The following is a 17895-nucleotide window of genomic DNA, read 5'->3' as shown; positions in this document are numbered from 1 at the left end:
GGTTCACAGGAGGTTTTTTCAGTAAGCCAATTTTAATTTTTAGTAACACTAAGCAGAGCAATCATAAACAGAAGGAATGATTTTGTGATGACAGCGATGAATTTCCTGCAATTTCCTCTATCACAGTAAGAAAATGGGAAATACATCCAAATACTATTTCCTTTTACAGATTTATTATCACTAGATCATGTTTTATTGCTATTCTATGAAGACTGTATTTAGATATTGTGCTCATAAAAAAAAAAAAAAAATCATTTTTGGCAATTTCCCTTTTTATAACTCTTTAATCCCAGCTAATTTCTGCCTTATTACTTTAATATAATTCCTCGCCGATGAGAATCTTAAAAGGAGGGACACACTTTATGACATCAGTGCCTCTCCATGAAAAGAGAACGTAAAAATAAGTATGAAAGTAACTGAGTCCAGCAGAAGAAGGACAGGTATTAGAGTCTCAGACCTTAGTTATTTATAAAAGAACTTTGCTCATTTATTCCACGGAGGGACTAAAAGAACCAAAGGCATCTTATGTTAAGGAAAAAAAACACCGTAGAAGATCGTATTATGAGATTGATTTCAATTTAATAGAACCACCAGCTCCTCATAGGGATAAAAGATCAAGGCCTGGAACTTATATTAAAACTAACCTGATAAAAGAGACTCAATAGACTAATGACTAACAACTAGATTGGCCCTAGTTCTGGTTTCTGACTTCAGAACATTCAAGTGGTATCACCATCCTGAAATACATCCCAGGTAAAAAAATTAAAACCTCTGCATCCTAACAGCCAAGCAGATATCGTTTAAGAACACCACAGTCCTTCCTCATTCACAGTATGCAATTAATCCTCTCCTCCTATTTATATCCCTAGCCTCATCTCATATCAAGCATCCCTGGCACTAAAATGTCACTAGAAAGAACCAATGAACAGCCAAGTACCCATTTCTCAAGAGACCTCTTGCTTTACGTATTTTTATGTTCATGAAGCACAGATGTCTTGCTTCACAGATGATGGGCAGTCTTGCAAAAATTATCTCAACTGGATTTCAGTCAATGCCACCTAAATTTTGCTCTCTGCCTATAGGGGAATGGAATTAGCTGAAGGCTTTGCCTTAATTCCTGAACGTTATCTTGCAGTTTACCTCACAATGTATAAAAAATTCACGGTTTCTACCTTCTCAGTTGGTTGAGGGATGCCAAGGGATCATATAATAATGGCACACTCTACACCTGCAGTGCTACCACCTCACAACTGACACGAGACTTGTTAGAACAGGAGCTGAATAGAAATATTGTCATGGCTAAAATCTTACGTGGACCAAGGGAAAAGGGGAGGAAGTAGGAAAGGAAGAAATGACAAGTTTGATAGTACCTATTGTGGTAGCCATCCTCTTGGTGATGTGCCACTAAGAACACAATCCCTAGCAAAGACAGGAAGTAAAGTGGGTGCTTAGAGCGGGTCGACCCTCCCAAAATACTGGGGCAGAGGAATTGTGCTGATTATAGACGGAAGGAAAAGAAATTCTAACAGGATCCCAGTAGCAGATGTTAAAGAGTTCTGTGCAGACACAGTGAACCTGTGGATTTTTTTTGGCACTGATAGCAGCTATCATCCTCAGAAGTCTGCAAGCAAGAAGATGCGCATGCCCTAGTGAGCACCTTCTTAAGATAACCACCACAGAGAAACCACTCCAGGTCTCATGATAAAGTATAATTGCTGAACTTCCACTAATAGTATGCCTTCCCAGGGCTCTGGGAGTTGAACGCCCCCACAGTTCAACGGCTGATCTCTGAGTAATAACAAGAAGAACTGAAAAAGAGGAGTCAGATTAGTAATCAAGTCAGCAGTTGGATACCACAAACTTACATTGTTTGAAAGTGACCAGCAGCTGAGCTGACCCCTAGCACCTGGGGCAAAAGAGACCTTCACTTCATACATCCTCCAAACCCATTTTCAGTATCAAAATTGACCCAATGATATAGGAAGTAGTAGTGTTGGGGGGGGGGGTGGGGGTTCACCTGGAAATGCTGCTGCTAAAACAAAGGGGTTGAGGTTTCACAGTCTATACCAGGACATCATCCCCATAGTATCTTGTTTCAGATGGCAGAACACCACCCCAGAATACCTTGTTCCACTTGTAAAACAGTGCCATAAAATTTAACGCTGCCACAGCGGCAGAGAACACGCCAAGGAGGCTCTGCTGGACTGAAGTGTACTCAAAATATCTAAACCTCTGGCATCTGTGAAGTCTGTCCTGAAATTCCATGACAAGCTTCCCAGCACTAGTCCACTGGGAGATGAAAAGTTACCTTCCCACTTGCTCCCTTACTCTTGATTTAAACCCACTTCTGCATGCAGCCCGCATTAAGTCAGACACCACTCAAGTACACAGTACTGGAGAATGTGTCCCCACTCAGGCACACGGTGTCCATTAGGCTGAAATAACAAAGCCTACAGACAAGCAGCACAGAAGGTAATTTATTGTTCAAGACCTAAACTTGCTTTGCCCTTTTTTTTTTTTTTTTAAATACCCGTCCATTTTTCCAGGAGCTTAGTTATGCTTTATTTGACCACAAGAACACTAGCAGTTAAACGTCCATCTCTAACAAATCTTAACAAAGAAATACATCAGATGAATACCTTCTGAAGAGGAAAAAAATAAAAAAAAAATTAAAAAAAAAATAGGCTCGTTGGTGAAATTTGCTTCTATTTTGACATAGGTATAGCAGGTAGCAAAAGTTGCCAAACAGAACAGGACTGGAACACAATTACAGTTTCATACTGAAATAAATTTACATTAGCAGGTCCCAGAAAACTTCCATAGTATTATAGCAAAAGAAACTCATTCTGGTAGAAGTGTTAACATAAACACAGATCATTCTACTTTCTGACTGGTTCTTCAATAATTGCCATCTGGACTTAGCTCCTAGTTCTCCTGCCCAACACTGAAATCAGTCATGCCTGAGGATCGACAGGCTGATCAGTTTCTAAAAAATGGTGAGGGACAGTTCCAAGTTCATTTCTGAGTTCAATTCCTCCCTCAGAAAGAAAATATCAGTATTCCCTCCTCAGAGTTTTATTAAAAAAACCACACTTGGTTATTTTGAAGCCGGAGACCAATTACAGCAGCATGTATCTCAAGCGTACAGACATGGACAGATATAATGGCCAGAGACCTGACATCCACAAAAAAAAAAAATCAAGCCCTTTTTCATTTTACTAAATACATTTTACTAAATACACATTCATACTAAAGTATGAATGTGTCTTGGGCTTAAAGAATGAAGATAGTTTTTGGGGCATAAGAACAAGGCGGACTTCTTAAAATCCCCAACTACACTCTTTTGGAAGCTACCAAGGCAATTGTACACACACTGCAAAGTATAATATTGGGTTCACTGATGATTTCCATCTGATCAGCTCCTTACGTCAAATCAGCCATCGCTTGTCAGGAGGTATCCACAGAACCCAAAGTTCCATCACATCTCCATTGTTCAGTTCCAGCTATACAGAAGCTACAGCTCTACTTGTCAAAGCACTCTGGACAAAGGTTACAGTTGGAAGCTTTATGAGAAGAACAACTGCTTGGTTCAGCACTGTATGAACATAGCAAGCATAACTTCACCAGAAAATGCAAGCATCAACATATCCCAGAAGGAATTCCCCAGTTTGCCCTCTCCTTAGTAGAAGTCCCCAGAGTGAAGGCGAGACAAAATCAGAACCTGATATGGCCAGTGATTACTCATCTTTCTTAGAAAGATTATGTATTACAAGATAAATGCAAACGATAGCTTTTTTTGAACAGTAATGAAATATAAAGAGAAAATACGAACTGTTAAACAAAGAAAGAAATGCCATTTAGCTCCTCTTACACATCATTAAATGGCTAAGTTAACCATTAGTCCTGGATAATGACTTGCTCATTTCTTTTGCCAGCAGAAATCATGTCCCATTTCTAGGTGGATTATCGATAAGAGTCCTGGTTAAAAGGAAAACAATTACTTCTTCCATTTCTTTATACAAGGTTAGGAAAGGACTAGGCTCTCACAAAGACAAAATATTTCATCAGATTTCATTGTAGAGTTTAACATTAAAATTTTGAATTAGGCAAGCTACTGCTACTGTAATAGGAAGTTCATTTGATATTTTCTTAAATCAACCTCTCAAAGTTGCAGTGATTTACTGGCATGGACATTTAACTCTTGCTTTCTTGTTTATTATTTCAATAAAGTATTGACACTTCAGCTCATTTCCTCAGGGCAGAGGCAGTTTCACCAAGGAATTGGAGAGAAACACCTGGCTCTGTTTCTTAAGCTTTCTCTTTCACCCTTTTGTCCAACAGACAGTTTATATAACAAGGACAAGCCTACACTACCTATAAGGTAAAAAAAATCACCTTGATGAGGTGCCCACTCCAAATTCCTATTAGTTGCTGAAGGCTCATGTTTTGCACTGACTTTTTACACTGTCAGCTTCCACCCTTCAAATCCCCACACAAAGGCTGCCTTGCTGTGGAACAGGAAGAACGCCACATGAGAGCAGAGGATCCTGTTAGCAAGCGTGCGCTCCCACAGGGCTACATGCCGCAGTGCTCCCCTCGCTTGCACCCCTCTCTCTCTAAGCCCTTCCACTGTAGCCAGACTAGCAATTCAGAGCAGAAAGAAGGTCACTGCTACCCCGCAGCACGTGTGAGCTAGACATCGCATTACGGAAACATTGTGCAGGTTCCTTTTGAATAAATGCGGGAATTGACATCCTAGCCCATACAATTTCCATACAAAGCTGACATCTCTCCACTTCGTGCATTTTATCACTGAGATGTTTCATCCTTAGAGAGGATGAGAAACATACTTCGTGACCCTGCAATGGGTTTATTTTCAGTTTCCTCTCCAGATCTGTATCTTGCAGGACCACTGAAAGAAACATTTATTTTGAAAACTTACCTGCAGAGCAGGTGCTTCACAAGTGCAGACTGGACTTGGATCTTCCAGCAGGCCCTTGGTGAACATCGTATGCCGATGAGATAAGGCTTCCCTGAAGAATAAGACAAGACATTTTAAGGGAATCATTATAATGCATCAACATGGAAATAACATGTTAGGCCACATTTTCCATCCCCCCTTACGGTTTCTGTTAATTGGAATACTTGCCAAGTCAGCTAATGCAATGAAAGATACCCAAGTCCCACGTGCATTCATATATACGAAGGTTTGGAAGTTTCCACAGCACTCCTCAACAAGCAAGTAAGAAATGTGTGCTTTTACCTAAAATACCTGTCCACATTCTGACAAATGTATACCGATGCAGCCCACTGTATGCTGCAGAAACCCATCAGGAGGGGAGGCAGGGGACAACAGCTGTCTTGTAGCCAGGAGAATATCAAAACCCTCTCATGGCATCAACCGTGGTTGGTGTTTAGTAGAGCCATATAGAAAGAAACTCTTCAATTCTCTAAAAAGCTCACTAAGTTCCTCTTTCTGCAGCAAAAGACCGCCCATATTTCCAATAAATCAACAACAGCTTTTACTGTGAGCCATGATTTGTCCACTGACAGAAAACAACTCCTCACAGTGGACCTTTTTGGGAACACATGTGCCTAAAGGGGGGGGGGGGGGAGTGGGGGCCATGTAGGCCACAACAGAATTAGACTTAATCATCTAACCTTTTGACCTGCACAAGCCAGGACAGGCATCACAACCTCACACCTGCACTTGGTTTAGAATTCAGGCTAGAATTTGGCAAAAGGCACTCATGCCTCTGACAAGCACCCAGGATCGAGAATATATTTCAGCTGTGGTGAGCAGCACTGCTGCTGTGGGAGCAAATTTCAACTGCTTGCTGCTGGGAGGAAATCATTTCAAGGTCTTCCTGCTTGTGAGACCCCACCTGGAGCACTGTGTTCAGCTCTGGGGCCCCCAGCACAAGGAGGACATGGGCCTGTGAGAACGAGTCCAGAGAAGGGCCAGAAAGATGACCCAGGGGCTGGAGGCCCTCTCCTACAAGGACAGGATTCGGGAGCTGGAGTTGTTCAGCCTGGGGAAGAGGAGGCTGTGGGGAGACCTTATAGCAGCCTCTCGGTACCTAACAGGGGCCTACAGGAAACCTGGGGAGGAACTCCCCAGGGAGAGTAGTGACAGGACATGGGGGAATAGCTTTAAACCAAAAGAGAGTAGGTTTAGATTGTACATCAGGAAGAATTTCTTGACTCAGAGGGCACTGAGGCTCTGGAACAGGTTTCCCAGAAGCTGTGGATGCCCCATCCCTCCAAGTGCTTAAGGCCAGGCTGGGTGAGTCTTTGAGGATCCTGGTTTGGTGGGAGGTATTCCTGCCCCTGGCAGGGGGGTTGGAATTACATCCTCTTTTAGGTCCCTTCCAACCCAAACCATTCTGTGATTCTGCAACAGCAGTAGCTCAGAATAAGGCAGCTAAAAGGTTCGCCAGCATTTTGAACTCTACATTGCTGCTGCTACAGCGCTGTCCAGATTCAGGTTTGATAAAGCCTCAGAACAGAATGTAAATATACCCTCCAGAATGTAACTTCAGTACAAGTCCGAGACTTTTTCTGGATTAAAAGCAGTTCAGAGGCACAAAAGACCATTGTAAATTACAAGTGTTCCAGTCAAAATAGCCATCTATGGTCCTCAGTGACATCTCCTGATGGTGCGCACACCAAGATGCATACTTAGATAACTCATCTACATTCAGATTTCACCATCTCTGGGTATTAATACTGTGCATTTTCTTGACCACCTTAAAAACATACGATGTGCTTAGCAGATGATGCCAGGAGAAAAAGAAAAATCACTCAACTTCTCAGAACATCCGAATCCCCCACCTCACCCCAGTCGTACCAGTACACTCATTTGCTTGTCACCAGTAGCATTATCTTCCTGCATTAAGCCTAAGCCCAAAAAGGAAAACATTTGCATGAACTTCTCCAATACAAAAAGTGATTATAAAATAGAATAAGTTATTCCATCTCTAAACTTTACTACCCATGGGAAACAGATTAAAGGGATGGATAGGATGTGACCTTCAATTTATTAATGATTTAGCACAGTCAACTGTGATTACTTGTACAGAGACAAGAGCATTTGAATTCACACCAGGAACCCTGCTCACAGACTGCTTCCACTTTCCTCTGCAATACACACATCCTTACTTTAAACTAGACTATAATTCATTCAAAGATATCAAACCTGGTATGTCAGAAGCTCATTTGACTGAGCAGCTGTTTTAGAGCACTCGCATGTTTAAGTGGCTGCAGCATCACATGGCTCAAGGCTTTTTACTTGTGTACTGATGCTTCAAGTTCTGTTGGACTTGTATTCTACAGAATTTGCTTGCAGAGTATTACCAGTACAGAAAGTGAACTTTGTCAAACATGCAAACATATTTGAAGGACAGGGTAGAGCGTTTTGACTTATCACAGCGAAGAAAAGTTATAACCATTTTCAAAAGCAGCTAGAAACAATTGGCATTATTATTTTTTTTAATTCAAAACTCACACCAAGTTCAGTCATTTGAGAAAATGATCTTAGCATAATTGCCATACCAATACCATTTAGCATGCTCCTTTCCCTTTCTTCCTCTGATTGAAATATACATCAAGTAATTACATACAATTAAGTGTATTCTTTTCAATGCTCTTCCTTAGTTCCTTTTTTGATTTCACTACAATTACTGCAAGCTTTCTTTTACTAATCAACTTGCACTTTCCAAGCAACTTTGCATGCATTTCACGCATCAAGAGGAACAATGCAACATTTTTTTGCTCTTGCAGAACGGTCACCTTGGTCATCACTCTTTAAGCTGGAAGCAAATCAACTAAAAAGCTACTTAGGTACTAGTCTTTCAACTGCTTTGTTTATTCTAAACAGAATTTGGACAAGAGCCTTTCAAGAAGTAGGGTATTTGTAGTCTTCCCTGACAGAAGGTTATTGCACATTGGAAACTGTCCTGCCTGACAAGCGTCTTGTAATGGGGTCCACACAGTACATAGGATGAAATAGTCAAATTGTGGTGCAAAATGGATTTTCTTCCTTTTACTGCAGGTTAGCATTTACATGAAACACTAACTACAACGGAACTTCACAAGCTACAGCATCGTAAAACAGCTCATTCACTTGAGACAAGAGCATAAAAAACACATAGCATTCTCCAGAAGAACACGCTCCATCTCTGCTACGTTGAATTAAGCCTTGCAGTAAAGACTACCTTTTGCTATTGTTCTGAAGCCTGAATCTGTCCTAAGGTCTAGAAATGCCACAATGCAAACAACAATAAACACTCATAAGTCAACGTAAACACACAAAGGGCAGGATCTCCCTCCATTATCAAATCATAGCTGTGGCCATCTTCCTAGTCCCCTGCATTCTAGGAACACAAATCCCTTCCAGCCACCATTAAGTGATGTATTACTGACACCTCTCTATTGCCAAGGCACTCAAAGTATGCTACAGCCTTAACTATGATAGTTATAAGTCCCATCCCTGTTCTTCAGAGGCTGCCTGGCCAAATTCCATTAAAACAAAATAGTAGCTGCTGCACCACCTGAAATGCATAGAGATTAATGTAACTGCTAACAAACCTTTTCTTTTTGGCTTATTTCAAGACTATCACAATTGTTTCCACTCCTTTCAGCAAGTGGATCAGCACAAACAAACAAACAAACAAAAAAAAGTCCACTCCTCTGGACATATCCATATTCTAAGCACATAATGTCACCATCTAACTTTCTCAGGTGTACTCCAGCAACGTAAGACAACAATTCAGGACTTCATTCCCTCTGAAAGCTTAACAAGCAAACTGTCTAAAGACACCAATATACCTTAAGTTGGACCAGCCCCCTCTAAAAGAATCATAATTAAAAATACCTAATGAACAAAGTAAGCCTGAGGGACCTTGCTTCTATATATAGCAGGCTGATGAGCTCCACCCAAAGTGCTGCATCCAATACTGGTATCATGGCGATGGAAGCTCACCTGCTTGACTGCTGAAACAAAAGCAAAGGCTGGTAACAGAGGCTGTAATTTGAGAGAAGAAGGTATTGGAATCAGCTGGAAGCTCTGATAGGTGGTAGCTCCCCACCTGAACTCATGCTCCTAAGGTACTTGTTACTCGTTTTGTTCTAAATCTTATTTTTTTTCACTGTTCTGAGAAGAGTTATTTTCAGATCAGAAACAGCCACTGGTACTACACTGTAGAAAACCAGATGCTGTTATCTACAGGTAGGGTTTGGTTTTGATTGTATTGTAATTTTGAACACACAATAAAAATAAATGAAAATAAAATAATAATAATAATAAAAAACTGGGGGAGAGCAGTTGTGGCATGGGTTCAGGCTTGGGTCACTGTGAATGACTTAGGGAAGCCACTGAAGTATTGTAACCAATCATAACTTGTCTGCTAAAACAAAGGTGCGCTGTTCCTCCATTCCCAGGCTCCTATAACCCAGAAAACTGCCCGTTCCATTCCTATCTCAAGATGGTCCTTTCTTTGAGTCAGTCCAGTAATGACTGTATCAGAATCAGAAATAAGACACTATGAAAATAAGTATCAATTAAAGGAATAGTATTGCTTTATATAATGTATTGGCAACTTAATTTAGCTGTATCTTCTAATGCACACAGACATGTTAGTAGCATGTAGTTCATTTCTGGCTGTTTCTTCTCTGGAAATAGTTCTCTTTCTTTAGCTTTGAGGATGGAGAAATGGTCCTTGGCTTGAAAAGAACCTGTTCCCATCCTGTCTCTAAAAATAGGTGCTTCAGGCTAAAATCTGAGTGTCCTCCCTGTGATGTGAACTTCCAGACAGCTTCCTTTTCCCTTCTCAGTTGACTTTGGTGCTGCCTAGTCTTCAGAGTTTCAGGACTCAGTCGCATACCCCAGACTCTTGTCTTGTGAGGGTGGTTGCACTCCCCTTACATAATATGGGAATCCCATTTTTCTGTCTCAAGGGTGAATGGTGTCAGGCACTTCTAAATCAGTGCAGATTGTGGTTGTTGTCAATTGCCATGTAAATTAAGGCCATGCAAGTACCTTCTACTGTTTCATCTTCCCTTTTATTTGTTGCCTGGTTACTACTCCATAGTCGGTGAAATGCCCTAAAAAACCATGCCTTTTTAATTTTAACCACTTTTGTTTTTTCTTTCTCTAGGTCTGCCAGTGGCTGACAAAGTAGAAGGATGTGCTTTTCTCTTCCACTCTTGTGAAGTGAAAGGCAGTGCCGATTTAGCCTGTGACTGTGGCTCTGCGATGGTGCAAGTCTATCTTGCTACTTCAGATCCAGTGATGCAACCTGAGTTGACATTAGTTAACTTTCAAGGATTCGACCAATCTAAAGCTTTTGGCCAAAGACAATTATTTGAGAACATTCCTACAGGTTTATCTTCTTCACTTCCATTTGTTTGCTATCTCCATCTCATTCCAAGCAGTCAGGACTGGTTTGCTTCTCTCTTCTCTGGAAATTTGCACTAGGAACCATTGTTAGAATCAGAATCCTGATCTAAGAGTATGATGAAAAATGTTTCACTCCAAGTTGGAAATGGGAGAGGAAAATGTTCACGTATATACGAGAATTGTACTCAAAGAGCTGATTACACTTTTCTTACACCTTAACGGATGCTTATACCTTTTAACTTTAAGCCTGAGAAGCAACAGGTAGTTTCTACGTTTCCCTTGGAGACAGTGCGCTCTTCTGCATTTTGCTTCTGTACAAACAGATCAAAATCTTAAAGTCCCGTTGTCACTCATACAACCAAACAACCTTGCACGGCATTACATGTTCCCCCCCAGACAGATCAAGCCCTGAATGCAAGACCAGACAAGTAAATAATGCTAACATGTAAAACTAACCTGTACATGCATTATTTTTGGCAGGTTTTGGGGCACTTTGTGGGGCTTAACTATACTTCAGTGAGAAGACTGTCTTCTGGTGTGACCTGAAATTCTACCTCTATGCCATAATGTCTTTTTCATTTCTTTGGATGGGCGGGGGAGGAGGGTAGGGGAGCATAATTCCTTGTGGACACCTGAAGGAGTTGCAAAATAATAATAAAATGTAGGTGAAGGAAAAGTCCCTTCTCTGTTGTTGTTGATGATGTTTTCTTTTCCATACAGTCTTAAAATAAAGGTCCCGTTTTCTGGCCTTTGGCAGATTGTAAGCATGCCGGAACACTTCACCCTACGTAGATCATATTTGTCTGAAACGATAATATCCTACCCCTAGTCTGCTGCAATCTGAAATCTTGCTACTTCAAATTCAGTGATGCAACCTAAGTTTATGTTAGTGAACTTTCAAGGATTCAACCAATCTAAAGCTTTTGGCCAAAGACAATTATTTGAGAACATTCCTACAGGTTTATCTTCTTGCAGGCCTATGCCTCGGGTACTTTTTGTACAAAAGCCTTTGCTTTTGTTACTACATCCCTTTAAGATTTCAAGCGGGCAATAAAACTCTCCTGTTCAGAAGAAACACCATTCAGAAGAAACTTCACTTGTGAGGGCCTGAATTCTCGCGGAAACCAAAGGCGGGTACAGAATCATAGAATAGCCTGAGGTGGAATGGTCCTGGAAGGATCATTGATTGCAGCTCCTGGCACCACACAGGTCCACCCCAAAATTCAGACCATGTGACTCAGTGCACAGTCCAAACGCTTCTTAAACTCCCACAGGCTTGGTGCAGTGACTACTTCCCTGGGGAGCATGTTCCAGTGTGCGACCACCAGTGTGCGGCCTTAACCTCCCCTGCCTCAGCCTGACACCATTCCCGTGGGTCCTATCGCTGGTGACTAAAGAGAATAGATCGGTGCCTGCCCCTCCGCTCCCCCTCGTGAGGAAGCTGTAGACTGTGATGAGGTCTCCCCTCAGCCTCCTCTTTTCCAGGCTGAACAGACCAAGTGACCTCAGCCGCTCCTCAGACGGCTTCCCCTCTAGGCCCTTCACCAGCTTTGTAGCCCGATACCTTACTGACTTGAAGAAAGAGGCTTTAATCTATGCTGGTGTGATAAATGACTGAGTTTCTCCCAGATCTGTCTCCTAGATCTGTCTGTCGCCTTTTCTCCTGCACGGACAGATGCACGGACCTTCCTCTGTCCATCGACTTAAAAAATTTAAGAACATAGCATACTATATCTATCTTTTCCTAGGGGTCACACCCCTAGTCCCCCTTCTTTGTTTTAGAAGCTGTCCTGGTTTTAGTTAGGATAGAATTAATTTTCCTCCCAGTAGCTGGTAGGGTGCTATGTTTTGGATTTAGGATGAGACTAATGTTGATAACACACTGATGTTTTAATTGCTGCAGAGCAGTGCTTACACTAAGCCAAGGAGTTTTCAGCTCCTCACTCTGTCCTGCCAGCGGGCAGGCTGGGGGTGCAGCAGGAGCTGGGAGGGGACAGACCCAGGACAGCTGACCCAAACTGGCCAAAGGGGTATTCCGTACCATCTGACGGCATGCTGAAAAATAGATAGGGGTGGCTAGCCGGGATGGGGGGGTTGGCTGCCTGGGGACAGGCTGGGCATCGGTCAGTGGGTAGGAAGCAACTGCACCGTGCATCACCCGCTCCGTACACATTATTATTATTATTATTGTACTTTCTGTCCCAATAAACTGTCTCTATCTCAACCCACAGGCCTTAGTTTTTCTCGTTTCTCTCCCCTATCCCAGAGGGGGGGGGAGGGTGAACGAACGGCTGTGTGGTGTTTAGCTGCTGGGTTAAACCACAACATAAGCATACACAAATTGATACAAAGGAACACTTAAATAATACAACTGGACACAAAGACACACATTTTTAGAGAAATTCACATCAGTAATTGTATAAAGCTTTCTTCTGTACTAAGGGGTCCTGAAAATTTAGGACTAAAACATTAGCTTTGTAATGTAAAAGGGTTATCGTGACAGTCCTCAGAGACCACTATATAGCACACTGACATATTCAAGGCTATCAGCTTATATTTCAGTCTGTGTATTCAAGTTTTGAGGTCCTTTTATGATTATGCAAACCTCAGAAATATAGTGGTATAATAAATGGTACTTATCAAAGCAGAGTTTTAGAGCCAGTATTAAATTTGCAGGCTAAAACACCCACTCAATATTTAAACAAGTATTTGATACTTCTGTTTGTTCAAAAATAGAAAGAGTAAATGCACTTACAGAAAAATAACTTTTCCTGTTCAACAAGCGTGCTCATGTGATTTTTATATTAGTACAAACTTAAAAAAACAAACAAACAAATCCACCATATGACTTTTTAAAATAAATGATCACCACCTTTCCCCTACCTGAGTACATTTACATTAAGGCTTTGAATCATCTGACCCATGATTTTACAACATTAAAATGAGTGGGTCTACATGGATGCCGGTATGTCTCACTGAGAATTAGCATGAATAGAATTAAAGCTCACCCCCTTAAGGAAACAGAAAGTCACATGCTCATGCCTTAACTACATTCCTTTTTGTCTCCAAACTGGACAAACTGGAACATAAAGTTTAATAGCAACAGTATTTTATGGCAAGAGATGAGTACTTTTTTTTTTTAATTAATTATATTTTATTAATTAATATTATTAATTTAATGGCAACATCTTCGAAGAAACTTCCAGTTTTAGTTGCACAACACTGCTTTCTGGTGGTGATTCAGGCATGGGGAGTTCACTCAGTTCAACGTGCTGTAAATATAGCCCCGCTTTTTCCCCTTTAATAGTTCCAGGGCCCTACATAGAGCATACAGCTCACAAGCCTGAGCTGACCACGATGGGCTCAAAGGTCCTGATTCCACAGGTTCTAGGTCCTTAGTAATTATTGGATATCCTGACTTGGCCATTCTATCATATAGTACTGAACCATGTTTAATTTTCTCCCTTTCCTCTGGTCCCGGGTCTTCAATTTTGTCTGACCCATCTAGGAATTTTACTGTGGCAATTCCTACAGCCCTTGGTTAGCCAGTAAGAGTGTCTTGCAGGGGGTTTAGGACCTATCACCCACCCACGAATCCTATAGGAATCACTTCGGTCCTTCACCGGCCAAGTCCCTCGCGGGAGATTGAAGCCGCGGTTAGAAGACCTCCACACTCACTTCAGAACTAAGTTCCGTCTCAGTCACACTCTTATAAATACAGGTAACTGAATCCCACCCAACCGAACGGTATACGCCTTAAATACTTACAACTCCGTAGTCTCGTAGTCTTCCTCCCAGGCTTTGTCCTTTGGTCATCCTTCAACTCCCCCTTTCTCCTTATTTGGTGGATCTCTTTGCCGGGTATCAGAGGCTTGGGCAGCGTCCCATGCCAAAGTCAGCAGTTTCCTAAAAAACTCCTTGGTCCTCTTATCTCCCAGACTAGAGTCTCAATGTTCGCCCTTCAAACCCACTATTTACACAAATTGCTGGACCGTTCCTTTGCATGATACAAGAACTATGTTCACTAATCACTCTGTTTTTCTTCAATGGAAGGTTATATTTCATCGTGCAGCCCTAGCATTGTTCCATACTGACACGAATCAAATGAACACATTGCACACTGGTTTGTTTACTACCGAAGGAGCACGAGACGCGTGGCCTTGTCTCTGAAGAGGAGGTGAAGGAACAACTAGTGCAAAGAACAAAAACCAGTTGCGCCAGACTAATTTGTGGCTGTATCTGAGCTTGGAGACTGCAACCCTCTTCAAACTTCCAGATCTAGAGGAACACTTTGGCTGCAGCCTAAAAGCCACGTGTACATAAGCTCCCCCAAGCCGGCCAATTTGCTTCCCATGACCTGCCAGGACAGAGCAACGTAGGCATGTAACCAAATTAAAGCCCAAACCTTCAGCCCAGTCCTTGACTTGATCCCTGGTGGTCTAGCGATTCTGTGACTCTGACTAGTGAGTGAGGATCCGCATCCTGGCATTTACACAGGATAGTTTATACGCAGCCAAAGTAAATACTGTAGTCAGAGGTTTTGGGGCTAGATTTTGAAAAGTCCTGCCTAAAGAAGAGATCTCAGAAAAGCAAATTTAAATTGCATTAATGTCAAGGAAAGTAATTCTGATTGCTACGTTCTTTATCTGTCATGACCAGACAGATGAAAATCTATGACAGCAGTTTTGCCTTGAAGGTCCTTTTCTTTTTTTCTTTTCTTTCTTTGTTTTCTTTGTTTTTATTGATTTTTTAACAGGCTCTGTACTAATTTTCCTCACAGAATGACTGACAGAAATATGACCCTTGTGCACCTGTTGTAGTTAATTCACGAGGTCGACTCTAACCACTAAGCCCCTGGTCAGGTTATTTCTACTGGTAATAAGGAGCAATTGACCTTAAAAGACTGAAGCCAGGTAGAGGAGCCCATTCCACAAGAAATTTCCAACCGGGGCCCCCTGGGCAGATATTTCCGACCGGGCCCCCCCGAAGCACCTTCTAAAAGTTTTCCATGCATAATGATAAACTAACTTTTTACACAGGAAATGCTGCAGGTGCACAGAAAACCCTTAGAGGACATTTTTGGCTATATTTTGGTTCCCAAAGCATTTTTGCCTCAAGACCAACTGTTTCCTAAGGGCCCAGCCTCTCACTGTTGTTTCTGATTGTTGCCTCCAATTTTTCCCAGTTGTTCTCTCAGAAAAGGTTTAACTCGGAACAAATGCTTTCACCTTGTATTTTCCTTCGAGAATTTCTTCTTCTATTCTGCATCTGACGAAGTCATCGGTAATACTAATGGGCATAGGAAAATACATTTTTTTCCCCATGAAACTATGATATTATTCAACAAGTTCATGAGGAAGAGTTTCTTTTGCCTTTCAGACATTAGGCATTGGCCCGTGTTCAAGGAAGCACATCCATCCAGATGAACAGGCTTGTTCCTGTACTAAGCAGCCAAATTCATCCCTGGAGTAATACCAATTAATATTTATAGGCGATATATGGCAGGCATGAATTTACCCTATCAGAAGAGGCAAAATTGGTGTATCATATATTCTGGCAGGACATACTAGTAGGTCATGTTCTGCAGAAAACAGTTATATGTAGACCTGAGATACATAGGTTTTATTTTTAACATACATTTAAAAAAGTAATTTTGGCAGCCACAGCTCCATAAAGTATAAATCTCATCAGAACTGAATTCCCAAAGTACTTTCAGCTTCTTTCCTGAACTTGTTTCAGACAGAATATGCATGGATGCATGCCAAAAATATCTTTACCTATGACTGAGTAAGAAAGCATTGAGCCTGTCTCCCTTGCTTCAGAAGTATATATGAGACCATGCATCCACCATCAATAACTGTGCAGAAGCATATGCTGAAGACTGACTCTCTGCCACTAATGGCTGGATTCTTTATGGACTTGTGATGATTCGCAGTTGCCCTCTGGAGAATGATAAACACTGGGAAATCCATACGCTAGAGTTCACTGTCTCCCATGTGGGGGGAAATGATCATACTGGGAAAAGGAAATTGCGGTGAAGGAACGTGCCATGAAATTGCAATGTAATGTCATAGGATTTGCATCAAGGGAGTATTCCAGCCTTTTTAACTTAGAGCATCCCTGAAATTGTGCTAAATTACCATCTGGATTTACTCTCTGGTTGACTTTTCTTGAGAAGGATTATTAAACTTTATTATTTGGGCTGTAGGGATACTTGGTCATGACCTTAATGGCATAAACTGAGTTTTCGTACTTACTGGGTATGACAGCAGGAGAATTTCCACTTTCTTTGTCTTGCAATGGCGTAAATTAATTTCAAAGACTGGACATTGAAATGACATGCCCCAAAGACCAAAGAATTTGCATTGTACTTCATAAACTGTGATGCAGTGAGACAGAGTGAATTTCTGCATCAAGCTGACAGTCACCTGCAATATCTTGGAGTCACATGGACAGAACTTTATGTTATGTTTGCAGTCTGGAAAATATGAATAAAAAAGGAGAGCTTAGGTAAATATCACTCAGAAGCCAGCTAGCAGTAAATAGGACTCCCATAAATACCCTCAGGATTTCAATGGAAATTCTTCCTGTCTCCAGCAGGAATGTGTCTGCTTGTTTGATTTGAGAGTCCATATATGAGATTCTCAGACACTAAAATTAGAAAGTTTTGCAAGTGACAAGTAGCATATGATGCTTGGTTCAATTACCTGGCTTTCATTATTGCTGACTACTGGACCAGAAAATATTATACATGAAGCATCTGCATTACTGAAGTATCCAAAAAAGAGGGATAATAGATATATTTTGCTATTAAAATGCTATAAAAACCTCAATGCCTAGATCTTTTAAGCAGATCTATATCTCATTTTTGGTTGTAATAAAGGACTTCTGAGTTGGTAGTGTTGAACACCTGCAACATATCGTGGAACGAATCCTTTGGAGCCATATTCCTGGGCAGCTCCAGGAGAAGAAGGTGCTCAGGAACAGTCAGCATGGACTTGCCAAGGGTAAACAATGCCTGATGAACCTGATAGCCCTCAATGATAAAATGGCTAGATTTGTGGACAGGGGGAAAACTGTAGCTGTCATTTACTTTGACTTTAGCAAGAATTTCGACACTGTCTGCTGCTGTGTTTTTGTAGTCCAGTTAGGACATTATGGTCTGGATAGTTGGACAGCTAGGTAACTAAAATGGCTGGCTGGGTGGGTTCAGCAGGAAGCAGTTAATGGCCATTTTCTACCTGGATGTGGTAGACCCCCTGGCAGGGGGTCTACCTCAGGAGTATTACCTCAGGAGACTGTAATGGGATCTCTCCTGTTTAACACCTCTATCAATGTTAACTCATTTCTTCCAATGACCAGGAAGAGGTGGAGGAAGGAGTTCAGCAAGTTTACAGATGCCTATAAATGGGGCCCAGCTGATGCTCTTAATGCCAGGGTAGGCAGGACAGTCATTCAGAAGGACCTAGACATCCTGGAGAAGTGGACGCAGAGGA

At 41.6% G+C, this 17895-nt stretch overlaps 1 long non-coding RNA gene across 1 annotated transcript in view; it reads right to left on the bottom strand.

The window, feature by feature from the left end:
- Positions 1-3303: 3303 nt before the first annotated feature.
- LOC118168588 overlaps positions 3304-17895 on the bottom strand; it is an 80511-nt gene continuing 65919 nt past the window's right edge. Inside the window, exons 2-3 of the long non-coding RNA XR_004751662.1 lie at positions 4943-5033; positions 3304-3721 (exon numbers count right to left, since the gene is read on the bottom strand). This is a non-coding gene — a long non-coding RNA (uncharacterized LOC118168588). The remainder of the gene's footprint in view (positions 3722-4942; positions 5034-17895) is intronic.

This window comes from Oxyura jamaicensis, chromosome 5 (assembly GCF_011077185.1).
Source record: "Oxyura jamaicensis isolate SHBP4307 breed ruddy duck chromosome 5, BPBGC_Ojam_1.0, whole genome shotgun sequence".
NCBI lineage: Eukaryota > Metazoa > Chordata > Aves > Anseriformes > Anatidae > Oxyura > Oxyura jamaicensis.
This window is presented reverse-complemented; position numbering and strand designations above follow the sequence as displayed.